Here is a 26,117-nt window from a genome sequence, read left to right on the forward strand (position 1 = left end):
CCCCGAGTTGAGTCTGAAATGCACCTTCAGGACAGAGAAAAACAAAAATAAAAAAATTACCAACTTTTCCAAGGCAGACAAATAGAGCCTGTCAAAATCAGTGTTGGGAAGTTAGAAAACAAAGACATTAGCAAAGTGCTATACATCTTATGGAACATGCAGATAGACATACAAAGACTAAATTCACTAGCAGCTTACACTGGCTTTAACTGTGGCGGAATTCCCTGGGGACAGGAACTCTGCTGCAGGACGCGGCTCCAGAAGTGTCATGGCCACAGTTCCATTAACTGAGATAAGAGGTAGTGCTGGCTAAAAAGTAGGTGAGGCTGGGCTATTGGAGAGTGTGCTGATTCAACAGCTCTCTGAAGAAGTTCCCACCAGCAAAACTCCGATCTGGCACTCACACAAATTTCTGAAGGGCAGAAATGGAAACACCATAGGCCAGCCAAAGTGGTAAAAAAGCCCTGGAGCAATATAGGCTTAGTTGGCACTGGGTGATGTACTTTCTATTTCCCTGCGCCATCTCTGCTGGATTTGGCTAAATTGAACACCCAGTGACCTAATTTTCTAGCTGAAGAAAGTTTCAAAGGAGATCTTTGAAATATATACTGTGAAATAACTGTGGGAAGTGCCTACAGCCATACCACCCCATGTTGGGTCACGTCAGGCCTAAGAAGCTACGTAGGGTCTGGCTAAGTAAGTAGTCTGGGATGGGATGCCATCTTCCGGTTGAGATATAAAAATGAGGTCCTGACCACTTGTGGTCATTAAAGGTCAGATGATGCTTGTTTTTCCAAGAGTCAGGGTGCTAGCTCAAGTAGGCTGGCCATATTTCAGTTTTTGCACATTCTGCATCCCTAAATTTCCTCTGAAAGTTCAATTGTATACTTAGGTGCACCCGCTAGGAGGAACAAGAGGGATATGTTCCCCTCCCCCCATTTTTTCTGTCTTGCTTATGTTCCCCTTAGTTGAGCTGTACATATTTCCACTACTGAAACACATCCAACCAATCTTTTAATGTGCTTGCACCACTGACTGGACATTGTATTCTTTACTTCTTGTCCTAAGTGTTGCTTCTGCATCCCTGCTCAGTGATAGGTGAAGTATTTATCCCTTACTTATGTAAGAGGGCTGTTGTGAGGTTTAATTAATTAATGCCTTCAGATCCTTCGATGAAAGATGTGAGGTATTATTATGGGAAGCAATCTTAGCCTCTAGGCTTTAACCATAAGGGAAGAATACATTGTATAACATCTAAGACACAGGTTAATCAACGAAAATGAAGCTATCAATAATAATTAATTTGATGTCAAGCTATTTCCAGACACTAGATTCTTCTTTTTCAACAGCTATGTTTCTGTCAAATAGCTACAAAAGGAAGCTAAGTGGGTCACTATTCCAAGTACCTGGCCTCTGGCCAGGAGAGCAAGATGAACAACTTCCTCTCTGGCTGCAGTCATGCTGCTCTATATATGAATCAGTAGGGCAGAGCCATGACAGAGTCAGATGGCTCTCCCTCCCCTAGACCAAGAGCATCACTTCTGAGCTGTGCTCACTCTCCAGCGGCCCAGGGAGTCCAAATGTCCCGGTCCCACCCACATCACAGCACACCACTCTGCTATCTCAGCATCACTGATAGTGGGTACCAAGACCATCTTTTCATACAGAGAACAAATATAGCTTTCCTAGGTAATTACCATCAGTGCTGATTTATTTTACAAAAGCAGTGAGTTGGATCTTCAGCAGGTATAAATCGGTGTATCTCCACTCAGCAGAGCTGCATCAATTTACACCAGCTGAGGTTCTGGTCCCATTTATTGTATCCGGGAAAGCTACTCAATTCAAAAGTGGTCTGAAGAATGATCTGTTGTGTAAATGTTCCATACGCACATTGAAAAGCAGTCTCAAATATACAGAAAATGTTTCCATTCCATTCAATACATTTTTAAAGCTTCTTTTGAGAAGTCAGTTTTAACCCTTTCTACACTTAATAGGCAGGGGGTTTGGATGCATTAGTAGCTCCATCCAAAACTGCTTTACATTTTCCCCTCATTTTTATTCTTTGCCTCCTTCTTACTCTCAGCTATTATTCTAGCATCTTTGCATTCCCTCTGGAGCTCATTCCTGTGGTGCTTTATGAATCACAGAGTAAGATGGCAGCAGGGCTGCTTCAGAGTAATGTGTAGCTGGCACAGTTTCCCCTACCTGTAAGGTTAATAAAATCCCGTCTCAGATATTCTAAAGCCTCTGCTTCCTCAAGGCCTGAGGTCAGGAATCTGAATCCATTCCCAAAAATGCAATCTTAACGTTTCCTTAGAAGCTTACCGTGCTCCCCTCCAAGAATTAGATTCTGCAGAGCAAATTTTGAGCAGTGCAAGAATTCCAGGGTTAAGGACTAACAAACTCATATCACAATTGATGTCCTGGTTACTTGTCTGTCCCCTTTTTCACTAGCACCACCTGTGCTTAACAAAGAAAAGCTATATTCCCTCCCCCTTTTAAACAATCAGATTTACCAGAAATAATGTTTTATCCTTGTTGCTGCTATGCAATATTACATTGAATGATTTTTTGGGGGTGGGGGGAGCATTAAACATTAACTTTTGTTATTGGTAGAGTATTTAGTTATTAAATAAATACAAAAGAATTGACACCAAAAAGTGCACTGGGAAAAATAAAAGAGTGGATTATCATGTGTCATTTTATATATGTGTCAAAGGAAACTAATTTCATAGTAGGGAATAAAAATTCTCTGTTTAAATACTGTCAGATAAACCCTCAAATCTAATAGGGTTCACTTCTGGGGAAAAGAAAAACTAAATCTGATTAAATATTAATATCAAGTCGTATTAATTAAGAGGGAAAAAGGTCCATCAAGAGAACCCCAATATGTTTACTGTGTCCCCAGGAAGCTGGAAAATTTCACAATCAAGTGTGTAAATGTTCTAAAAAAGGGTCCTGAATATTTTATGAATATTTGTCATAAAACAGAAATAATAACCACTGTGCAGAGCTATTAGAATTAATATTTATGCTTCCCGCCATGAAATATTCATGGGGACAGAGAAAGGGGGGCCCGTAAGACAAGAATTAATTTACATTGGGCTCGGTTTACCCGCTGGCTTGATGTTTAAAGACGGGTTGACAAGCCTCCATATGAATCCGTCAGTCACTTTCAGCAGTGGGTGGGGTGAAGGGATGGGAAGGAGGGGTAAGAAATGGGTCCAAGCTGCTGACAGCTCACAGATTGAGTTTCTGACAGCCCTTAAAAAACCTAAACGGCCCCCCACCTTTTTTTCCTTCTTCCATTGCCCAAGGCGCTCTGTACTGCCACCGTTCATCCAATCTCCCCTTCCATCTGCTGAAATTAACGAATTAATGAGCGCTATACACTTTACAGTGGGCCCCAGGAATGTTTACTGGTGATTAAATTATAATGCGGCAGAGCTGTATAATTCATGAACCAATTAAAGGAAGTGTTAGTTGATTTGATGGGATGAGGACGTACAAAAAGCATTTAACTAATAGGGAACCGTGGGCTGCCGGTCGCCTTGGCTTTCTGGGATTACGCGGCTAATTGCCCTGCTTTATAGGGCTGTCACAGATAGCCATGCATATTTCATTGTTCTCAAATACTTCAATTGTTTGCTTTCGTGTTGCTGCTGTAATATGTAGAAGCCCAGCCAAACTTCAGTGTAGTTAAAGCACTACTCCACAAAAGCAGGCTGATTGGGGATGGAGGGGGTGGGAGGGATGAGAAAGGGCAGAAGGAGAAGGCTGGCTGACAAAGGAGTAATTTAAAGCCTTAGAGTTAAATGTCACTCAGCAATTACATGATTAAAAGGCGAAACATAGGATAGTCTTTTGTTTTACAACTTTTTGGACACTAATTTTCTATGCTGACTTCACCGCAGACAAAATATTAGGAAACTAAACACTTGAGTCCTTTTTATTTATTGGGGGGGCGAGGGAGGGTTTGATTTAAACAAATAAATAAATAAAGGTCCAGCAGGAAAGAGCTGAATTGCTATGGTTATCACAGATAATATATATCATGTTTTAACTTACATGGTTCTGTATTGTGAAATACATGGGAGATGAAGGAGGCTGATTTCCCATCTGGGAGAATGTTCTATGTCTAATTTAGAGAGCTGCTGAGTTGTGCTAGCTACTCATACCAACAACTTCAGTTTATTACTCTGCAAGAAGGGGGAATTTACCAATTCTGCTGTTACAAAGCACCCCCTCCCCCAGCTGACAGGCCACTGGATTTGATTAAACAGATCCACTAAAACACTTACCGCCTATCAGTCAGGCTACTGCAGCCCTCTATCAAAACCAGGCACATTTCTCTGATAAAATGAAAAGTACAAAACCAAAACAATAAACACACATACACCCTATATTCCTGAAGATATTAGTGGTTACCGTCCTAAATCCTTCTGGTGAATGGACATAAAATCACAGACAAGGAAGTGGCAAGTCAAGGAACTCTCTCACACAAATCCACACACTGGACTCAAAACCATGGGCCCAATGTCACCCTTGTCACCCCTTGCCCAATCAGCCTGGGATCTCTCACACTTTATTTTGGTGTCTAGGCCTGGAAATCATTGGTACTAACTGATGCCACTAAATAAAACGCCAGGTAAATACATAAGCAAAATTGTAAGTAGATAACAAGGATTGCTAATGTCAATTTTTCCCTAATCAGGAAGACTGTCATAAGGCAGTTTATGTTGACCTAATTATGTCAGTGTCTACACTACAGCCTTCCTGCCACCGATGTAAGTACCCTACTACACCAACATCATAACTCCACCTCCACAAGAGGCATAAGCCTTATGTTGGTGTAGTTAGGGCAACACACATCAGCTGTCTTGTCAATTTCATGGCAGGAGTGGGGGGGTGGATGAAGGTAGTGGAGAAGCCCCAGGCAGCTTCCTCCACTCCCTCTGGGGAATGTGGTGGTGGTGGGGGGAAGCCTGCCAGGAGCCTGTCAGCTCCCTGCACTGTCTCTCTTAGGTCGGTGGAAGCACTCCTGGTGAGGATGTGCACCACTGACCCAAGGAGGGTAGTGTGGACATGCACCACCGCAGCTATAAGTCAACCTAATATAGGTTGACTTAGGTTTGTAGCATAGACATCTCTCAATGTTTTATATTTTCTAAGTGCAGTGCAAACATTAACTACATGATTTTTACAACCCCGCTGTGAGTTACTATGGTCTGGATCATCTCCTCCCACAGACAAACCCACAGGAGAGAGCCCTTACTGACTCCTCCTCTAACATTCTGCTAAGTCCAGATGAGTGTGGGTCTCTCTCAACCCCCACCCCAACCCAGGACACAGATCCCCATTGTTGGTACCAATAGGCAAAGGAGTCGTTGTTCTCTACAAGCAGCTCTTGTCTCAGACCTGACAAACTCACTACACTGAATACAGCATTTTCATGGTATTATCCATGAAGGGTAACTTGTGAGGTCTCTACTGAAAGCTTGTAACTTATTAATACCTATAATTATTGTGAGATGTGTTTATGGGTAATATTTAAGGAATAATGTACCTATATTGAAAATTATGCCCTTATGGTCTTGGAGTATAAGTTAGTTAGCAGGGAATCATATGTCTCAGTGAGACCTGTTGAAGTGAGAGGGAGTTGTCACCCCTCCCTCGCTAGCTGATGATGTAATGTATTATTCAACTGCCTACCCTTGCCCCATCCCAGAATAGTCAATGGAAAACCATCAAAGCCAACTACAAACAATCGACACCACATGGAGGTAAAAAGGAACATTCTAAACGACGGGATCGCCCTGTCTGTGAATAAAGACAGAACAGAAGACTGATTCAGTATATGAGAGAATGGAGAAAGACCCTCTACATCCATTCACTGAGGAGACATCTTGTGGAGCGAGGGGAGTTTCTCATGAAAGGTTGGATCCTGGTCCCTGCAAGGCCAGCCAGCTCTGCAAGGGAATGTAAGGGAACATAAATTACACTGCCTTACACATCACCTCGGTATTAGGTCTAGAACAGAGGTTCCCTAACTTTTCTTTTGCTGTGCCCTTCAACTCCCGCCTGTCTGAGGCAGAAAGTGACTCATTAAAGGCCCTGGGTGGCTCACACCCAGGGTAGCAACGGGACCCCAGCTGGAGCCCAAAGGCAGTGTGGCTCAGAGCAGATCAGGGATCCGCTCCCTCCCTCACCTCGCCAAGAGCCTCTCGCTCCTGCAGGCTCCAGGGAGTTTAAAATACATGGGGCTGCAGCTGGCCAGGTGCCCTGGGCAGGGCAGCAACAGGGAGGGCATGCAGGGAGTTCCCAGCAGTCTGTAAGAGGTAGAGCAGGAGAGGACCAAGCTGCTGCTGTGGTGGGGCAGGGCTGAGTGGGCTGTGTTCCCCCACCCACCCCAGGTACTCTCTGTGTGCTCTCTCCACTACTGCCCTGCCCTGGCACACTGCAGCTCTGCCCCCTACCTCGCGGCCCTTAATAACTTTGTTGCGCTCCCTAGTTTGAAAACCAATGGTCAAGAGCATTTAAGTGACTTTCTCATGTCTACCCAGTGAGTCGGAGGCACAGCCTGATTAGAACACAGGAGTTCCTGATTTCCTGACCAATGCTCAAAGCACCAGAATATGATGGTTCTTGCTGGGATTACAATCTGGTCACATCAATCTAGGACCCATAGTATGCAGTGTTCGATATAATGAACTCAGGCTTGCTTGGTGGTCTAGCAGTTGTACAATGTAATACCATGTCTGGTGGAATTTGACTTTGACATTAACTTGATCCTTCACTCCCCAAGCTGGCTGGAGATGGGAAATGCAATGCTGCAATTCCTCAGGATACTCCTCCAACTATATGGGTTACCTTTACTGGGAGGTTCTACCTTATGCCCCATCTATATTACAAAAATACCCTCTAAACATGGTTTTGTCCAAGACATGCTATAATATGCTTTTTCCTTGCTTGTGCAGACAGAAAAAATTATGTTAATACCCTGGTAAATATCTAGTCTAATTCTTAAAAGAAGTAAAATTTGTAACAATTTGGCCACAACCATGTTTAAACATGGTTATTTTGCAGTGTAAATGGGATTTAAGTCTTTGGCACAAGACATAGGACACCCAGTGGAGTTTGGTAGAGGGATCTGAACATGTTCCTACTGGAAAGCCAAAATATTGGCCAAAATATGCCAATGCAAGAGCAAGGGTGGGGTGATAGAGGGCTCCTGGGTTAATGTCTCATTCCCCTTGCCAATGAAACTACAAAGCATTTTCACTAACCATTACCCAGCCCCAGAGAGATACTATTACAGAGAGACAAATCAAAGTGTCAGACAGCTGAGGGGCTAGAGAAATGGGGAGCAGCCAAAAACCAGTGAATTCAGGAGTTTACATTTGCAATTGAAAATGCAAGATCTGTATTTCAGGATGGATTATTTAATCAAAAGAACTCTATTCCAACACTGCAGGGCAAAGGAGAACTGATGTACAGGGGCGTTTCAAAAAAGGCCCTGCAAGAGTAAGAGAGGATGGAACAAGATCCTGGCAGAAAAACTGGATAAATCATACTTTTTTAAAGCAACCCAGAAAAGTGGAATGTTGAGCCCATGAAGCGAACCAGATTCATGTTCTGATGTGTGCAGGCAGCACTCAGAATCACTGTTTGGAGAGGTAGGGCTGTACACTCACTATTTAGTCCGATGGATTTGTGGGCAAACCTGCTATTAGAATCTGGAGGTCTCAAATCAAACCCATTGACTAGACATAGAGCAGTGCTCTCCTGTTTTGTAATAGATATGTTTGGGGTCCCTTCTAGTGATTTCATTTGCTGCTTTGATTTAAATAACTGCAGGGCAGACTTTAATATAACAGCTGACTTTTCTTTTAAGTATATAGGGCCAAATTCTGTGCTGGCTTGCACACCCATAGCCTCACTGAAGTTAGCAAGGCTCTATGTCAAAGAAAACTTTACACCATTTGTTTTAGTCAGAGATATTTAAATACAGGCCAATGTCGAAGTGGTTACTTTATCCTCAATTTCTGGGTCAGTCGAGTGATGCAAGTTAAGCCCTAGGTTTACGTCGTTAACTAAGCAGGTGGGCTCTGGAGTAAGGAATGATGATACCACTTACACAACACAGGAAAGTTTGCCATTAACCCCACTGCCTAGTTGAGTAGAATGGAAATTCAATTGCTTGTTTAGGGAAAAATGCCTGGTTAGCCTGTTTATTTGGGAGAATAAAGGTGGAGCTAAACTCCCTTAAGGGGGCAGTGCCTAAGATTTGAAATCTGAATTGCTAGGTTATCAGCTGGCTAGTTAAGATACAATTTAAAGCCTGGGAGCTCTATGGGTAGGTTTGGAACTAAACCCATTACTGGGGTAATCAGATCTGCAACTTGCCAAGATACATTAAATATCAATTTTACTCTTTCAATGCCTTATGACATCCAAGGAAGGAAATTTCCAAGACTCTTTAGACATAAGCTAAATGACCTGACACACCATTCCCAGAAATGGGAAACTGCATCAACAAGTAGCCCTGGAGATTCCAACCTAATCAGGGAAAGTTGGAAGTGGGACACACACAGAAACTGCTCTCTGCCAATGCTTGCTGACAGGAGACATCAGAATATGACAGTGCCATGAAATAAGAAGCACTGCAGAAATCATTTTCTTTGTTGTTTTTGAAGTGCCCTCGATACAATCAATCATAAAAAAAATCCTATATTTTGGGTCAGTATGGAAATGGCTATTTGCATTTTAATATGTTCGACTCATGCTGCCAATAAAAACATGGAACCAAGAAGAAGAGATCAGCCCGCTGGAGTGGAAAACAGAAGATGACATCCTGCAGACCTTTCAGATAAAACAGCTCCTTACTTGTAACACTTCTGTTGACTTGCCAATATTTCTGAATGATTGGGTTTTCAAATGAGATCAGTCAGCATGCAAATAAGGAAACAGGATCAAGATGTCTCCCTTATCTGATTGGATGGGGAAATTATCAAAAGCCCTTTTTTCATATCAAATTTCCATCACCAAAGGTCAAGCTTTCAACTCCCATTATTCTTGCTAACTGCATTTCTCTGTGCCTGCCAGCTCATTCCTGCTGCTGTTTTAGGAGGAAAAAAGAAATGTAACAAACGACAGCGTTTTCCTCCACATCTGTCATACAAGATGGACAAATATTTTCTAATCTTATTCTATTTTTCTCTACAGCCCTGAAAAATCTGAAGCCAAAACATTACTTCTATCCCAATTAGCTATTCCCAACTTGAGGTTTTTTTACTGGCTCTTTTCTTATTTTTCAGCCCACATACTGACAGGAGTGCTAGTTGTGTTGCCAGAATGTTTTGTTCTACGATTTGGTCATTTAAAATATTTAAGAGTGATTCTTTAAAAATATCTTTCTCGGTGTTGCTTAGCTGGATCAGTACCTATACACAAGCATAATGGACATTCTAGAAAAGCTGAGAGGAAGGGGAAAGAGAGAAAGACAAAGCATCATTTCCCCTGAAATTCTCATGTGTTTATTATTTTACCATGCAGACCTTCCCCTGTAACAAATACTGCCTGATGTTTGTAGATTGCTTTCCACAGTGTACTCAGAATCACTCTCCTCTGTTCTTTAACTGAAGCCCCACAATGCCAGCTAGTCTCCTAGTGGAATAGTTCAAATGTCTGACATCGGTCGGAGTTTGCCTCACTAAGGAGTTCACATTATTTCCCCCCACGTGCATTAACTTGTATTTTGCCAAGTCAAATCTCATTTGTTATTTTCTTCAGGTCCCTTTATTAGGGAACTGTTACTGCTGTGCATAATACCTCCCAATCCGTGGGGGGATCGGTCCCTCTTTCCACATAGTGCTCCTTTTTGAGACTTACACTGCACTGATGTGTGTCACTTTTGTTGTCCTGTATGTAACTGGAGATGAAATTCAAAGGCATATCCAGCCCTTGAGAGAGCCTAGATCCTCCTCTTGGGAGCAAGGAAAGTCAGAAAGAATGACAGACTCCTTGCTAAAGGGACTGTTACCCATGAACATGAGTTGGGGCCCCAGGCCTTTTCCAGTTTGAGGTGGATGGGGTTGAGGGAGTTGGGCAATTTTTCTTGGAAGCATTGCTTGGCCCAACCTGGAGAGATCAAAATCACCTTACTCTAGACCAGGTGTCGGCAACCTCTGGCACGCGGCTCGCCAGGGTAAGCACGCTGGTGGGCCGGGCCAGTTTGTTTACCTGCCGCGTTGACAGGTTCGGCTGATCGCGGTTCCCTCTGGCCGCGGTTCGCCATCCCTGGCCAATTGGGGCGGCGGGAAGCCGCAGCCAGCACATCCCTCGCCTGTGCTGCTTCCCGCAGCCCCCATTGGCCTGGGACGGTGAACCATGGCCAGTGGGAGCCGCAATCGGCCGAACCTGGTGACGCGGCAGGTAAACAAACTAGCCCGGCCCGCCAGGGTGCTTACCCTGGCGAGCCGCGTGCCAGAGGTTGCCAACCCCTGGTCTAGGCCTATCTGATCTTTCTAATCACCAGTGGAAGTCATGGAACAGCGAGAAATTATAGAGGAGATCTCTACCCTAGTGTGACAAGGTCATGTCTGCTTCCCCTTTTATTCTTTTTCTTCCATTAGGAATCAGAAAGATCAGGTTATACTGATACACAGCTCTCCTGTATCTATCATGGGAACCTTCATATCATCTACCAGTGTCACTGCATCACCTAATGGATGAAGGGCTCATTCCAAATCCTAATTCACTCACTTCACCTCATGGCCTGGATCCTGGGGAATTTACTATTTCTGATCTAGTATATTCTGCTATCTGGCTATATTCCAGGAAACCATACACACTGAAATATTTCTCCTGGAAAAGAAAAAGATTTCTTATGAGCAGCAGATACAAATCTATATCCGTATTTTGCCTCCATTGTTTCTATTTTGGACTATTTATTATACCTGAATGATACACAGTATTTGTACTGATATAACTATTTCAGTTAGGGGTGTGATTTCCTTACCTAAATAATTATACTGGTACAAGCCCTTGTGCGGGTGCACTTATACCAGCATAAAGAAGCCTTATACCAGTGGAGCTTATTTCCCTTCCCTTATGGGAATAAGTCCTGGTCTACACTAGAAAATTAGGTCAGTTTAACTATGTCAGTCAGGAGGAGGAGAGGGTTCTTTAATTCACCAGTCACTGAGGACAGCATTTCTGGATCATGACTTCTTCCTTCTCCTGTCTAAGATATCAGGGCTGTGCCTGTCTTTGTGCAAATACCAGAGGCAGCTCAGATTTTTCATGGGGCTTTTGTCCTCACTCCAGATTTTCTGTCCCAGGTCATGGAAACAGCAGTGACTAGTTAGCACTCCCACCTTATCCTTTACCATACTGCCTTTAAAGACACATTTTGGGGCAGCAATGAGTGCTATTCTTGTACGTGGGGTGAAGTACAGGGAGATGAAGACATTAGTAAAAAGTGCAGGGCTCTATGTATTTGATGCCTCTAGTCCCATAAAATTTCTCTCTCAATATTATTATCATTGCAACATATATAACACATCAGATTAGTACCTAGAGATTTCTACTCATCTGATTTTCTCTGTTCTTCTTATTACTCAACAACTAAATGTTTCACAAAGCCATTTCCTACAGAAATATTTATGTTCCCAAATGTTTATTGGCCCCTCTATCATGATCAAGATTTTATGAGCACTCTGTACACAACTCTGAATTAAATACATAATTCCTGATCTATCAAATCTTGGCTTGATGCTATGTTTGTCTACATTATACAGTAAGCCATTGTAGTGAGCTACAGAATGCCTTATAAGAAAACTAATTTATATAGTAAAGATATTTCTATCCAACACTGGCTGTGCAGGTTAGTGATTAAAGCAAGATAATGAGAACTAGAGAGATTCTGGGTTTAAAGTCAGGCTAAGCCACTACTCACTCATTATATTGTGATCCTTGAACAACCATTTTATGTAATTTACACACAGATATGGACATTTGGATTTGTACCATCACATGCCAGGAAGAGGAGATGGAAAAAACACCTTGTAAATGTTACATATACACTTTTCTCACCTCTTAATTCACATCTCCCACACGTGTGCACAACTACAGAAAGGGATTCTCTCCCAATGCATTTTAACAGTTGGATCTTTTATTCTGTGCTTGCAGCTGCTAGTCATAACCACTGATAAAATGATCAGACTGTTAGCCATTTTTAAGAGCTCTTTGCAAGCTCATTTGTTTCATTTTTAGTTATCCAGGCATTTTCCTTTCCTCCTTTTCATCATGAGCTCCTCTAATGATTTAGACCCATTACAGAGGCATCCAGTGGACCAGTTAGTCAGCCTCAGTGGTCATTTATAATGTCAGAACCAGCCCAGATTAGCTTGAAAGTCCAGTGTTACTCCAAATTGGATTAATATGGTTGGATATTTTTGTTTCCCTTTTACCAAAAAAAAACTAATCTCATAACCAGAATCCAAGGAGAATTTCTGATTTAAGAATGTTCTGCAGTAGTAAAATAATGGAGAAGGTACTTTGTCAATACATCTCCTGCTCTTCCTAATCCTATTACTACTGAGACCCAAATAATCAGGCCTCATATAATTTCTTAGTTTACTGCCATTTTCAGTGACAAAAGGGCTTTTGGGGGCTTAAAGTTTAAAATCTTCAATCTTCTCTGAAACTTGTCCAGTCAGAGGCTGTTCAGGATGCACTGTGTAACTCAGCCACTGGGGAAAGCCTGGAGCTCACAAGGTTTAAAGACATCAGCTAGTCCAATGGAGACTAACAAGATCTCGTCATGAATTTTTAAAGCCTAGCAGGAAAGATAGGGGACTGGTTGGTTGCAGAACTGATCTTGTTTTCAGATAGAGGGACACTTGGTATTTGAAGTTAGGTTTGGGCTTGTTCTTATATTTTCCAGTCTGAAAGATGGAGAATTAGAAGACTTCCTCTGGAAGGGATCAACTGGTAAAAGTAGAAAATACGGTTGTAATAGGAGACAGAGCTATAACAAGACTAACTTTAAATCTGGAGCAATTTTTAATTTTAATTTAAAAAAGTGCTTAGAGAATACAGCTCCTTTTAAAAAAGTCTAAAATGGAAGCCCTCCGAGTTCCCATCTAATTTAGTGGTGGTCAGTACTACTTCTTTGGTCTACCTCCAGTCCTTATTGCGAGTGACATTATGTTAGCTTAACAAAGAGAAGGTTAATGGGTGACTTGATTACAGCCTATATATCTATATGGGGAACAAATATTTAATAATGGGCTCTTCAATCTAGCACAGAAAAGTATAACAAGATCCAGTGGCTGGATGATGAAGCTAGACCAAATTCAGACTGGAAATTCAAGTTGTAAATTTTTAAAGTTGAGAGTAATTAACCACTGGAACAATTTACCAAGAGTCATGGTGGATTCTCCATCACCAGCAATTTTTAAATCAAGATTGGATGTGTGTCTAAAAGATCTGCTCAAGGAATTATTTTGGGGAAGTTCTATGGCCCGTGTTATACAGGAGGTCAGCCTAGATGATAAAAATGATCCCTTTTGGCCTTTGAATCTATGAATCTATGTTTGGACAGAATTTGAAAGCTACTGAAAAAAAAAAAGGCAGATTTTCACCCTGAATAATGTTCTAAAGAAAGAAAATCCACATGCTTTAAAGGCTCAGCATCTTTGTGAAACCATTTGTATCTATGCTTAAATGTAGGATAAGGTCATCTCCTCTCCCAATTTATACAAAGCAGGCCAATCCACAGAGCCTCAGGTTTACAATAATTAAATCACAAGAATTCGCACTCTGAAACCAATAATCAAGGCAACACTTTTACAGAGCCAAAAGCTGCAGTCTTTCCAAAGGTAAAACTCCCAGAAAATCCTGAATTGTTAAATATTCTAAGGGCACTGTGCACATAGCTTAAGCAACGTCACTGGCATTGTATTTGTTTGTGCAGAATAAAGTATGTTTAGAAGGATTGAAAAATCATAAGCCATTTTTGCTAGGGCTGGTTGGTCCCAGAATAGGTTTCTATACAGGCCTCAAATGAAGGGCTTGCTCTGTCATTACCATAAATTACACTAGAATATTAGCACTGATACAGCATCTTTCATTAAAAAAATAGAAAGCAAGCCTTTCAGAAGGGCTGCCACTTGCCATTCCTTCTAGGTAATCAGATAGCTGTTAATTAATAAACCTGTCAGGTGAATCGTCCTGCTCCGGTCATCATTATCCATTCTGTAACAGAATCCTGCTATCATCACCACTATCTGCCCCATGGCTTCCAGCTCAATTACCTTAATGCTATGCAAATGAGAGGCTCTCTTCATCATTAGCTTATAGCCCACGAATGTTAATAACATAATTGGGCCTTCAACAGGGTAATTAGACACGATTTCTTCCATTAGTCTTACAAGGCTAATTATTGTTGATAGGAGAGAGGGGACAAGTCCCAGTGCTGCAAGCAAAGAGGGGCATCTGGTTAAAGCAAATATAGACAAAACATCAACCAGGTTAAACAACAGTTGAAATCTATAGCAGGGTCAGGTAGGGGGAGAGGAAGGTAACACTGTGAGAAACATAGGAACTGCGGCAGAAATTGTCCATGAGGCAGTAATTTAAAATATCATTCTGCTTGAAGATAGAGCTCTCATACACCGAACACCACAATAATATGATGCTTAACAAACTGTAGGAAGTTAACATGAGGTACTCCTAGAAGGGAGGGTTTGAAAGCTGGACCTTTTAACACCACATGTTTGTAATGCAAATGTATGGAAATAGGGTGCACAAAAGACAGATTGAAAACTGATCTGGTCCAAAATTTCTCATGTCAAGATGTTTAGGGGCCCAATTCTGGAACCTTAACTCAGGCAAGTTCCTTTGACTTTTATGGGACTGTTCACCTGAGTAACTGCTACTCAAACAATAGTAAGGATTGCAGACTCAGCGTATAAGATAGCATGTCTAACAGATAAAATGCTCTTTAAAAGCCAGTGAGCAGGATGCATTCCAGAAATTTATTTACAACTCCTTTTTTAAAAATAAATAAAACTCAATACCACATGCAGGAATTCAAACCATCATGCTCTTGTATGTCACTATAATTGAACTTCTAGTAATGTTCTCAAACTGAAGTTAAAAGAACTGGACAGTGTGTTTTCAAGCTGTATTTACATTTGTGATGAAGCTATAAAAACTAATGACTAAATTCTGCTCCAGTTATGTGTATGCAGCCCTGGTTACAGAGGTTACACAGGTGTAACTGGAGAAAGAATTCTGTCCTAAAGTTGTCTTTTTTTGGAAGGGGAAAGAGCATTAAAAAAAATCTCTAAAAGCTTTCAAACACCTGCAACTTGTATTTGAGCTCAAAAATCCTTAAGTGTAATGCAGGCTTCAACATTTCAGTGCTTTATTACATAGCACTAAGAAAGACAGAGAATTGAAGTGAAATCTGAAGACTCCCAAAGTATGATATGGTTGAGGAAAAATACAGTTCTTTTAAGTTCTCTGTTTTTTGAACCATTGGGGCTGAATTATTGTCTACTGCAACTCCACTGACTTCACTGCAGTTACACTAAGGAGGAAGTTGGTCCTTTGTCCTTAGCCTGGAAATTAGTTTGTTAACTGTTCGGTCTTATATTTACTAACACTGGTGACATTTATTCATCAATAATTAAATCAAATGCCAAGTATTTTGTGGTCTGCTCTCTGCTAAACATTAACCCGATGTCCTGTGAGATGTCTCAGACTCATTAATTTAGTACATATCAGTGGGACAAGGTTTGTAAAGTAATATATTTTATTGGACCAACTTTTGTTGGTGGAAAGTACAAGTTTTCAAACTACACACAAAGTTCTTTTTCAGGTCAGTGTATGTCCAATAAAAGATATTATCTTCTGTACCTTGTCTGTCTCACATCCTGGGACCAAAAAGGCTACAACAAGACTACAAGCACACACATTAGTGGGATATTTATCCGAGTTCATATTATAAGAATTAGAATCCAAAGGTAATTTAATTATCTCCGTTTTGCTGATCTGTACAATGTGTGACACTGCTTTTAAGAAGCCCATAAGCTTCTCGGAAACAAATAGGTCTGTATGGAAAAGAAGCAAACCTGGTTCAAAATTCAGCCTATGCCATACTAAGAGAGAAAAACAGCATTAATAGAGAACTTGTAAATATAATGCATTTAAGGACAGAAAATATGAGACTTACATATCACAATCCTGCATCTTGCATCACCTATGCAAAGTGTGTGTGAAATGGTACCAAATTAGAATGGTGGCAGTTTACATGTGTAAGTGACCGCATGAGATACAAAGTAGTCAAGAGTCAGGCCCAATGAGGCTGTAAGAAGGGGAAAATGCTCCAACGATATCTTTCCTACAATAACAGCTGTAACGATATTACATTTCTGACCTCAGTCTTAAATTATCCTGCATTTACCTGCTAGAAAATACTGAGCAAATATCTTGTTGCAAGGCAAACAGCAGTAAATCCATTGGTATTTTAATGTAGATTAGGTTTGTTAATCCTCATGGTAATAACAAACTAGTTTCCATTCAACATGCAGTATCACTTGACAGTTCTAACCATCCCATCTGAATTGTATTTGCTGCAGAAGGATGCATTCATCTTTCCAAATTTTCAGCTCTAAACAGACAATTTTAGGATCCTAAGTAAAAGCTGCGTATTCCCTGCTCTGTAGGTGGATTTCACTATGGCCTAGATTCTGTCAGCACTACTCGCTTTGAGTAGTGCCTTCCTCTAGGAGTAGTCCCATTGATTACAAAGGAGGATTCGAGGTCCTACTCAAGATGAGTACAGTTGGCAGAATCTGACCCTATGTTTTTATTCCCAAAGTTCTGGGAGCTGGCAGCCATGAGGTTCAAAGGTAATGTACATTTTTGATGTAGTTGCTTCAAAAGTAATTGCCCTTGTGCCCTCAAAGGCAGACAGCAAACGTAGTAACAGACTTTCATAAACTAAGTTTTAACCCACCCAGAAGCAAGGACGACCTTTCCACATTTACTCAGAATAATATTCACCAGACTTTTTCTAGCACAAACACTGGAGATAAAAGATAAAATGTCAACAGTCCAATATGCTGAAACTAATGGGATAGCCTTCCTTGTCCTACTACTGTTTCTCAGTTACTATGGGCTTCATCCCACCGTTCTTACAGAGACAAAATTCCCATCAACTTAGTCAATGAGCATTTGGTCTCTTGCAGGATCAGTCCCCAGAAGATTAGAATGCTACATCATAATACATTTGATGTTTCTCCATCCCAATTATTATTTGCCAAAAAAATTTCTGGCCCCGGTCAATTCTTGCCTCCAGTTGCTTCCTTTGAAAGCTTCCTAAAACATCTACAATCAGACTAGCAAATATCAGATATTTTTGTTAACTCTAGAAGGGATGAGGAAATTAAAGATGAAAAATTAATCTTAAAAATTGCTGGCCTAGTTTTTCTAAGAAATGGTCAGATCTGTCACAGTAGAAGACTTCAATACATCTTATGTTAGTCGGTCAGTTCTATCAATGCTACATTTCAGGAAATGGAGTGATGCTACATGACAACTTTGGGCATACAGCAAACTTAACTGAGACTGGCTAGTTAAAAGTAGCAAGTAAGCTCAGCTGAAATTTGCAGCCTGGACTTACTGTTTCAAATGACGATGCCTAAAATAACATCTTGGGATACTGGCATCTCGTTGGATTCTGAGTCAAAAAGTCACTGAGACCAAAATTAATGTGGAGCAAACTGGGAGACTTCGGTGAACCAAGTTCTGTGGGGTTGGTAAGGAGCTATTAGGAGTACACTTGCTGGCTCTGTCTGTCCTGATTTTCTGCTGACCTAAGCAAGGAGAGTTAAGGGAGGAAAAGTACAAATCAGATGATTAGACTAGTTGAATAAGAACACATTGCTTTTCCATTACCATCAAAGGGAGCCTGTATCAGATGAATTTCCAAAAACAGCATCTGCCTCCCATGAGCAAAGCCAGCTATGCCCCCTAGCCACACTGGAACAGACCCAAGAACAAGAGGTGAATCTCGTGATAACATGTGCAGCATCCTCCATAAGTGAAAGGGATTCTCTATTGATTTTGTTATGCTTGGTTCTAGATTCTGAACACATATTAATGGCTTTACCCCAGGATAGAGAGGCCCTGAAGGTGACAGCACAGGTGTGACATGGTGGGTTAGGTCTGGAGGCTCCCTGATGGAGGCTTCTTGGCCCTGTCTCACCCCCACCCCAGCAAAGAGCAAAGGAGAAGTCCTCAAGGTAGCCTAGAGTGGCTGCAGGAGAGACCAACCAGGGGCCAGATGGACCATATAAAAGGAACCAGGCAGCAGAGACAGAGCAGTCAGTTGCTGCCTAGAGCTCAAAAATGGAGGACTGGCTAACTAGAAGAGCAGCAGGACCATGGACAGGTCAGTGCGGCTGGCTGAGCCCAGGGGACTGAGCCCAGAACCTAGCCAGACCAGGTGAGGGTACCATGATGGCCCTGCTGGTCTGGTTGAAGACTGAGCCCAGGCGAGGGCTGCTGAAAGGACACCAACCGAGTGTACCAACATGGGCCCCTGGTGGGCTGTTATAGAAGGCAGTGCCTCTGGAGAGGAAGCCTTGGCGCTACAGCCCCATACCAGGGCCACGAACAAGAACTAGAGACTGCATACCCCAGAAGGGGGGACAGTGTGTGTTACTTGGCCTCGGGGAGGGGTGCTTGCGAGAGGGGGGTGCCACCTCATTCAAGACTGAGTGATTGCAGGCACATATCGGCCAGAGAGCAGGCACCTGCAAGAGGTGGGCGCCAGCCCCGTTAGTCATACAGTAGTTGCACCAAGAGCTGCAGAAAAGACATCAATCTCTTTTCGGGGGAATGCTCAGATGTTTTTTATCCACTGGTTCCCTTGGGAGAAATAGCTTCAACTGGGATTAGTGTTATTCTACCAAGGGAAGAGGTGATAGAACAAAATTTAATCCTTTTATCCTTTGTGACTTCATAAAGTTTCAGAAAAGTTTGCTAGCAGGTCTCGTCTTCCCTGAGGAGAACCATTTAGAATCTACATTATCTTTTAAAGATTCAGGAATTAGAGTCGATTGTTTTCCCTTATGCTTTTTCATTTAGAGGGGGGTCTCTCTGGGGAGCATCAAGTGACTTGCTGTCTGTCTCCTCGATCTCCAGCATTTTAGCAATCTTCAAAATCAGTTGGTCCAAGTCACCTGAGTCAAAGAGTCTTGCAGTCTCCAGAGGAGCCAAAGCGGAGGAGAAGACTTTCCCTTCCTATGAGGATGAAGGCATTATCTTTCTGACTGGTTTCCTACCCTTGCCACCTTTCTCTCTCTTTGCCTGTGGTTTTTTCTTAGGAGGAAACGCTGTGGAGGATGGGAGACAATTCCAAATGTTCTCTGGTGAAGAAGGTTGATCCTTGGCAGTGGATGGGGAAAGAGGAAGGAAGGAAAGGTCAAAAGCAAGGGGGGTTGTCAGGTCTAGAGGTGCATCATCATCTCATTTAAGTACATGCATCTCTGTTGTAATAAAGATCCCTTGGACACTGGATGAGGTGGGCTGGTGGGCTGAGGTGGCACCGAGCAGTCTCTCTCCCCGGTGCTTGGCTGCCTGGTGCTTGCTCTCATGCTGAGGATCTAGCAGATTGCCATATGTGGGCTCAGGAAGTAATTTTCCCCCATATAAGATTGGCAGTGACTTGGTAGGATTTTCGTCTTCCTCTACAGCATGAGATGCAGGTCACTTGCCAGGATCATCTGGGTATATCTCATTTAATATTTCCCTGCTATTGCAGGGGCCTCAGACATTGGTGTAACTAGGTCTCGCCTATTCTCTCCCTGTGACACAAAATAACAGTCTCCTGGGGACTGCAATACCTTAGTCTAATGTGCAGGTGCTGGGTGGTACTGGTGGCCTGTGATACACAGCACGTCGGACTAGATAATATGATGATGCTTTCAGGCCTTAAATTCCATGACTTTATGACACTGTTCCTCATTGCTGAGTGTGAGGCATCACTCTTGCCACACACTTGTTGTCTCCTACTAAGGTGGCCAAGTCTGCAGGAAGCCAGGGTGAGACAAGGAGTGGAAAAAAATAGATTCCCCTCTGCTATCCAGGCCACAGAAATCCACACCTCTCTGGGCAAGGAGCTACTTCTGCCAGTTAAGGGGTTTGGGTGCAGTTCTCCTCACTAAATACAGGCAGAGCCCTACCAAATTCATGGCTGTGAAAAACACGTCATGGACTGTGAAATCTGATCTCCACCATGAAATCTGGTCTTCTGTGTACTTTTACCTTATACTGTACAGATTTCACGGGGAAGACCAGCGTTTCTCAAACTGGAGGGTCCTGACCCAAAAGGGGGTTGATGGGGGGTTGAAAGGTTATTGTAGGGGGTTCATGGTATTGCCACCCTTACTTCTGCGCTGCCTTCAGACCCAGATGGCCAGAAAGCAGCAGCTGCTGGCCACGCATCCAGTTCTGAAGGCAGCACCACCAGCAGCGGTGCAGAAGTAAGGGTGGCAATGGGCGGCCAGAGAATGGTGGCTGCTGGCCAAGGGCCCAGCTCTGCAGGCAGCAGCACAGAAGTAACAGTAGCAGAACCACACCAGGCCATCCTTACTTCTGTGCTGCTGCTGGTGGTGGCGCTGCCTTCAGAGCTGGACTCCCAGCCAGCAGCTGCCGCTCTCCAGCTACCCAGCTCTGAAGGCAATGCCGCCACCAGCAGCAGCGCAGAAATAAGTTTAGCAATACCATGACCCCACTACAATAACCTTGACACCCCCACTACTCCCTTTTGGGTCAGGACCCCTATAGTTACAACACTGTGAAATTTCATATTTAAATATCTGAAATCATGAAATTTATGATTTTAAAAATCCTATGACCGTGAACTTGACCACAATCCACTGTGAATTTGGTAGGGCCCTATATAAGGGATTAGTTGGTGCCAAAAAGTATCCAACTGAGCTGCCTCTGTGAATGCAATTGGTCTGTTTATCTAAAGGAATCCCTGAATGTGACAGCAATGTATACAGCAATATATAAATATGTTACATATGTATGTAACAGGCTGGCAGTGTTTGCTTGAAATATCACACACAGTTAGCAGCTGTTGATCTTGTTGAAAAAGAATTATGCGGGGTCTGCTGACTCAGTGAGACAGATGCCCCAATCTCTAACACAGATATAAAGGAAGAGGAAGCAGATTTCTAGGAAAAGAGGATCTAGAGTGTGGGCTGAGTAAGGAACCCTGGAAGCAGCCAAACTTGGGGAAAAGGGTTGTGCTAATCTTTATCATTCTTATTGTACTGATAAAGCCAAAGCCCAGTAAAGTGATCTGTTTGGACTTTGTATAGTATGTGGACTGTGTTTATAAAAGTTGTTTGGGAAAGGTGCCTGTTCACAATCGCTCTCTCTGTATTCCTGATGTTGGTGAAGATTATTATATTGGTTTAAATGTCTTGATCACCAAACTTTTTAATTTTTTTTCTGTGTTTTTCTTGTGAAAATGAGGAGCAAATCGGAAGAGAAATTATAACACTGACCTCTCCGTCATTCATCACAGATTTTTGTATATCATCAGTTAAAAAGCATGCCTATGGTAAACACATATAATCCAGCATTTAAATTAGACCCATGTTTTAAAAAATGCCCTTGTAACACTTTCCATGCCAGAATAATTGGGTCATTTTATGGATTCTCGATACAACTATTTGGGGACTTACCTTTTTCCTCATTAACAAAGCAAGATATTAAGTCATTTACCTTCATTTCCATATCTATGACAGCTACAGAGGGTAGCAAGGAAACGTTGAGAAAAAAAGAATTTGAAGTTCTGATCTTTAACAAAAATATTTCTTCTGATAAAGAAAATGCATCTGTGGAATACATATTCAGTGATAAGTATTCTAGTCCATGTCTGGTAAACTCTCAGATAATGGCAGCATGGTAGGGTCACAGGGATTCTATTAGCTCAATTAACGAGGAGTAAGATAAGGCTAACACCTAGCTCTTCAAACGGCTAAAAAATAGAGCTGGTAGTAATGGAGTTATTAACCTTCGCCAGCCATTGAATTTTGCTGCTGATTCAAACTCCATTTCCTAGTTCAGGCCTCCATTAATAGGCTGTTTATTATCCCTAATCCACATTGGGATCAGCTGCAGAAATATGAAAGCTCCATGTAAAGACCAAATGATAAAAAAAAATCCCTGTTTTGCATTCTATTTTTTTTCTTTTGTTCTTAATATATTCCCAGATTCTGTTTTAGGAAATAAGTACAACATTATCCTTGTTCTAAGTTATTGGAATACAGGCTATTATTAATCAGATGAAAAAGAAGTTTAAAAATATTAGATAAAAGTGACGTTAACTGTAGATACAGCCACATCCTTTTGAAGTCTGATCAAGAAGCAATATGATCTCCAAAATTAACTCTCTAGTGTCATCTTTAAAGTGTTTTCTGCATTGGTAAAAAACTTTGGGATTTGACAACTGGGAATTTAGTGAAGTATACCATAAACCTCTATTCATTTTATTGTTAGCTCCTCCTTCCAACTCACTGAATTCATGTGTCTATTTTGTTCACCTGTTGTGTCCTATCTGACATTGTGTGCTTTCTGGGGCAGGGACTGGGACTGTCAGCTTTGTTACTTGTGTAGTACAATGGGGCTCTGATCTTTGATTCAGATAAATATAATAGCAATATAAATCTCTCTCTCTCTCTGTAGGTGCAGTGTGCCCAGCCATTTGATAGCAGCATCATCAGCCAGGTAAAGAGCCAGTAGCCTACTGTCAAAGTAAGTCAGCTGGCACCCATCAAGGATATGCAACATAGTCTTAAGTTGACCGCATCTACATCACGGGTCATTAAAGAAACCCCATTAGAAAAGATTAGCCAAACAATTGCCGTGTCCTGTTCGAAACTGGTTCAGAGATAACCACAGGTGCCTTGACAGGTCAAAACCTGGTGGACAGATGGTTGGGTTGGTGACAAGACAGTGATTAATGATTGTCGTCGCAGACCACTTGTTATGCCAAGCAGATTCCACCGTCATATCCTGTGGTGGCATAAGTGACCATAAAGGTAATTTATCCGCTATCAGTGTAGCAGAACGTTATGTATTGATGGCTTTGACATCATTTCACATTTCTCGGATGTTCAACATTGCTATGCAACATATGTGCGTTCCAACATATCTGATGCTATTCCACTCTCTTCCTCCAGATTTTATCATGTGATCTAGGTTGGTGGCTTTTGGACTGCCAACATATATGAGTCACCAACTTTGCACTGGGACCTCCCAACACTTGATCATGGTGGTGGAAGCATTAGAGAGAGAGAGACTGTATCAAGGCACACACATTCTCAGCCACTTTAACAAACTGCCAACATAAACCAGACCACAGGATCACCAGTGGTAGAAAGTCCACCAGAGGGAGGGTGCAGTGGCACAAGGTGGTCACAACTTCCTTTCTCTCAGGGACTTACAAAGAGCTAGAGCTCACAAAAAGTGAGCAGCCCAGATTAGGGAGCTGTGCATGGCCAGGGAATCTAGGAGATGCATGATTTAGAGCATCACTACACCTGGCTTGGCCTGCATGCTTCCCACAGAGCCAACAGCAGAAATGAAAGGGAAGCCACATCTTTAATGAAGGATGCTAACATGCCAATAGGAACTGTATCAGGAATCATATTTTAGCATAAAAATAGCATGGTGTTTAATGCTGAAAATTTGTTTCCTCTCGCTCAGATATATCAAATGGATTATGGATTATACTCGAACTTAAATAAATAAAAACAGATCTTTTTTGATTGAGTCCATGCATGGAAAGATATAGTCTAAAAATAAATTATTAGGAAAGTTATGAATGGTAGAATACAGGGGTTTTGACTTACCACCTCAATATTTACAGTATGATCAATAACAATAAGGTAACAAAAAGAGGGGTTGTTTTACCAGTTTTGAAGGGTGGGGAAAAAGGCATTGATAACAGGCATATAATACAGGCTTATTGGGTCTTGAGCTAAAGGGTCTTATGCTACTTTTTTTGAGTCCATATACACTGAATCAATATATGATATTCATGATGAAAAGCAATTTTTCAGTGCGTCTTCAGTGAAATGGGAAGTTCTATTCCTTAGCAAGCACAGACAAATGCAGTCAGTTTGTAGACAAATGTGCTCTCATACACTCAGTTGATGTGCCTGTGATCACTGTCATTATATTTAGAATTGACTGAGACAAGCTGTGCACCAGTTGAGAGCTGAAGTTAATAACTAGAGATATATAATAGTAATAGCCTACATTGTTGCTGGTGAACTTTATTTCAGCTGTAAGTGTGGCAAAGAGCTGTAGCTCTGTTTTACTCACTGTGTACTTTTGTAGAAAATCCAAACTTGATATTTTCATTTGGCCTGTGGTTTTCTCCAGATTGTTTGCCCAAGACCTAGTTCATAGAGGTTTTACTGTATCTTAGAAACATCCAGAGTTGTACAATCTACTTTCTATTTTAGCTTGAGTAATAAAAGAACAAGAACAAGAGCTAGAACTGACATTTGCACCTGCTTTGATAAAGGACTACATTGAACCCTTAACACCAGCAGTCCTGAGCACCTGATGCTAACCTGTAACTATATCTGGACTCTCATTTACTGCAGACTCTAAGGGGTTAACAGTCTTCCTTTACTAGGAGGCTGAGACACCACTAATAGATTCAGCTTCTTATTTGCCCTAAAGGCTGCCACAGTTCAACACGATTAGGATCCTGTCCACTTAAGCTATAACGGCATCATAAGGAGGAATGTAGAAGGCAACGCATGTGTTCTCAGAGTACAGAAAGACTGGCGCTACAGAAGGACATAGCTGTCTGATAGAATACAGGTTTCCCTGCACCAGTCTGCAGGCTAGTCTTGCTCTATGGTAAATACTAATTAAAAAAAAAAATCTAATACCTTAGATTTGCAATGTGAAAATGAATTATTTTCCTCCTTGTTCTAGGGCAGTTCTTTGGATGCAGTGGCGGATGCTGTATGCACTTTTTTTATTATTACATTTTAACAAACTTTATAGCCCATTTTGTTTGTTTTCAAATAACTTTATTTTCTTTCTTTTTTTCCATCAATTACTAGGTTTGTTTCTCTTTCCATAAGATGGAGGAGTCAGGAGACTGATCCCGCTCAATGGTGTATAATTTAGTATTATGTGCACTAGGTTTATGTGGTGGGAGTCTGATAAAACATAGTATTTGAACACTAACCATTTATTAGCTCTAAGGAACAGATTTACGACTTGACAACCAGACAATAACTCTGTTTTCTGATCAGCCAAAGAGGTCTACTTTGAGTTCAAAACACAGAGTAACGTACCCTTTCACAAATAATTTTGTTTACTGATGTGACTAGATTTTAATAATAAACTTGATATATATGTAAATTTATTTTAATTTAATTTCATCTACAGAGCCCTCCTAAAATGAGACTTTGTAGGTTGTTTTGTGTCTGATTTATAGATTTCTGCATTCTATTCCCAGATTGATTTCAAGGCTATAATTCTATCCGGATTTTCTACTGATGTCAAAAACACCACCACTGCAGATAGTGTTTTATAACTAGCATCACAAGAGAAACTAAATTACAGCCCTGCTATTCCGTGCTGCTATATGTCCTTTGTTTATAATCTCTCTTTCTTTCTGTATATACCTGGTACTTCAGTTTCATGGAAAAAAATCAACTCCAAAATCAATCAGGTTAGCATGATATCTGTTTTTGTCCCTTACTTCAACCCCTGTGTAAAACAGTAAAAGGCCAAAGTCTGTACTGAAATACATACAATGCAGCTTCTATTAAAGCCGATGGGAGTTGAGTGCATGGATCAGAGTGGAATTTTCATATCTAAGCCTTTATACACCAGCCACTGTTATGTGCATTATTAGGCCCTGATTCTACAAACATGCACAGTGAATTAAATGGGAATACTCACATGCATACATCTACCTATAAGTAGGGCTCAGTGTCTGTCATGGAGATCGCGGAAGTCATGGATTCTGTGACTTTCCGCTACCT

The 26,117-nt window shown here is 41.6% G+C and overlaps 1 protein-coding gene across 14 annotated transcripts in view; it reads right to left on the minus strand.

Moving 5' to 3' along the window:
- Positions 1-26,117, minus strand: part of AK8 (adenylate kinase 8) — a 104,843-nt gene that overhangs the window by 13,260 nt on the left and 65,466 nt on the right. The window contains exons 13-14 of one of the 14 annotated variants that reach the window (XR_005589926.1): positions 24,427-24,502; positions 17,699-17,891 (exon numbers count right to left, since the gene is read on the minus strand). The exons of 12 other annotated variants lie outside the window; for them this stretch is intronic. The gene's annotated coding sequence lies outside the window, so the exon portion shown is untranslated. The remainder of the gene's footprint in view (positions 1-17,698; positions 17,892-24,426; positions 24,503-26,117) is intronic. One more of the 14 variants, XR_005589927.1, reaches the window with a different exon arrangement.

This window comes from Mauremys reevesii, linkage group 19 (assembly GCF_016161935.1).
Source record: "Mauremys reevesii isolate NIE-2019 linkage group 19, ASM1616193v1, whole genome shotgun sequence".
Taxonomy (NCBI): domain Eukaryota; kingdom Metazoa; phylum Chordata; order Testudines; family Geoemydidae; genus Mauremys; species Mauremys reevesii.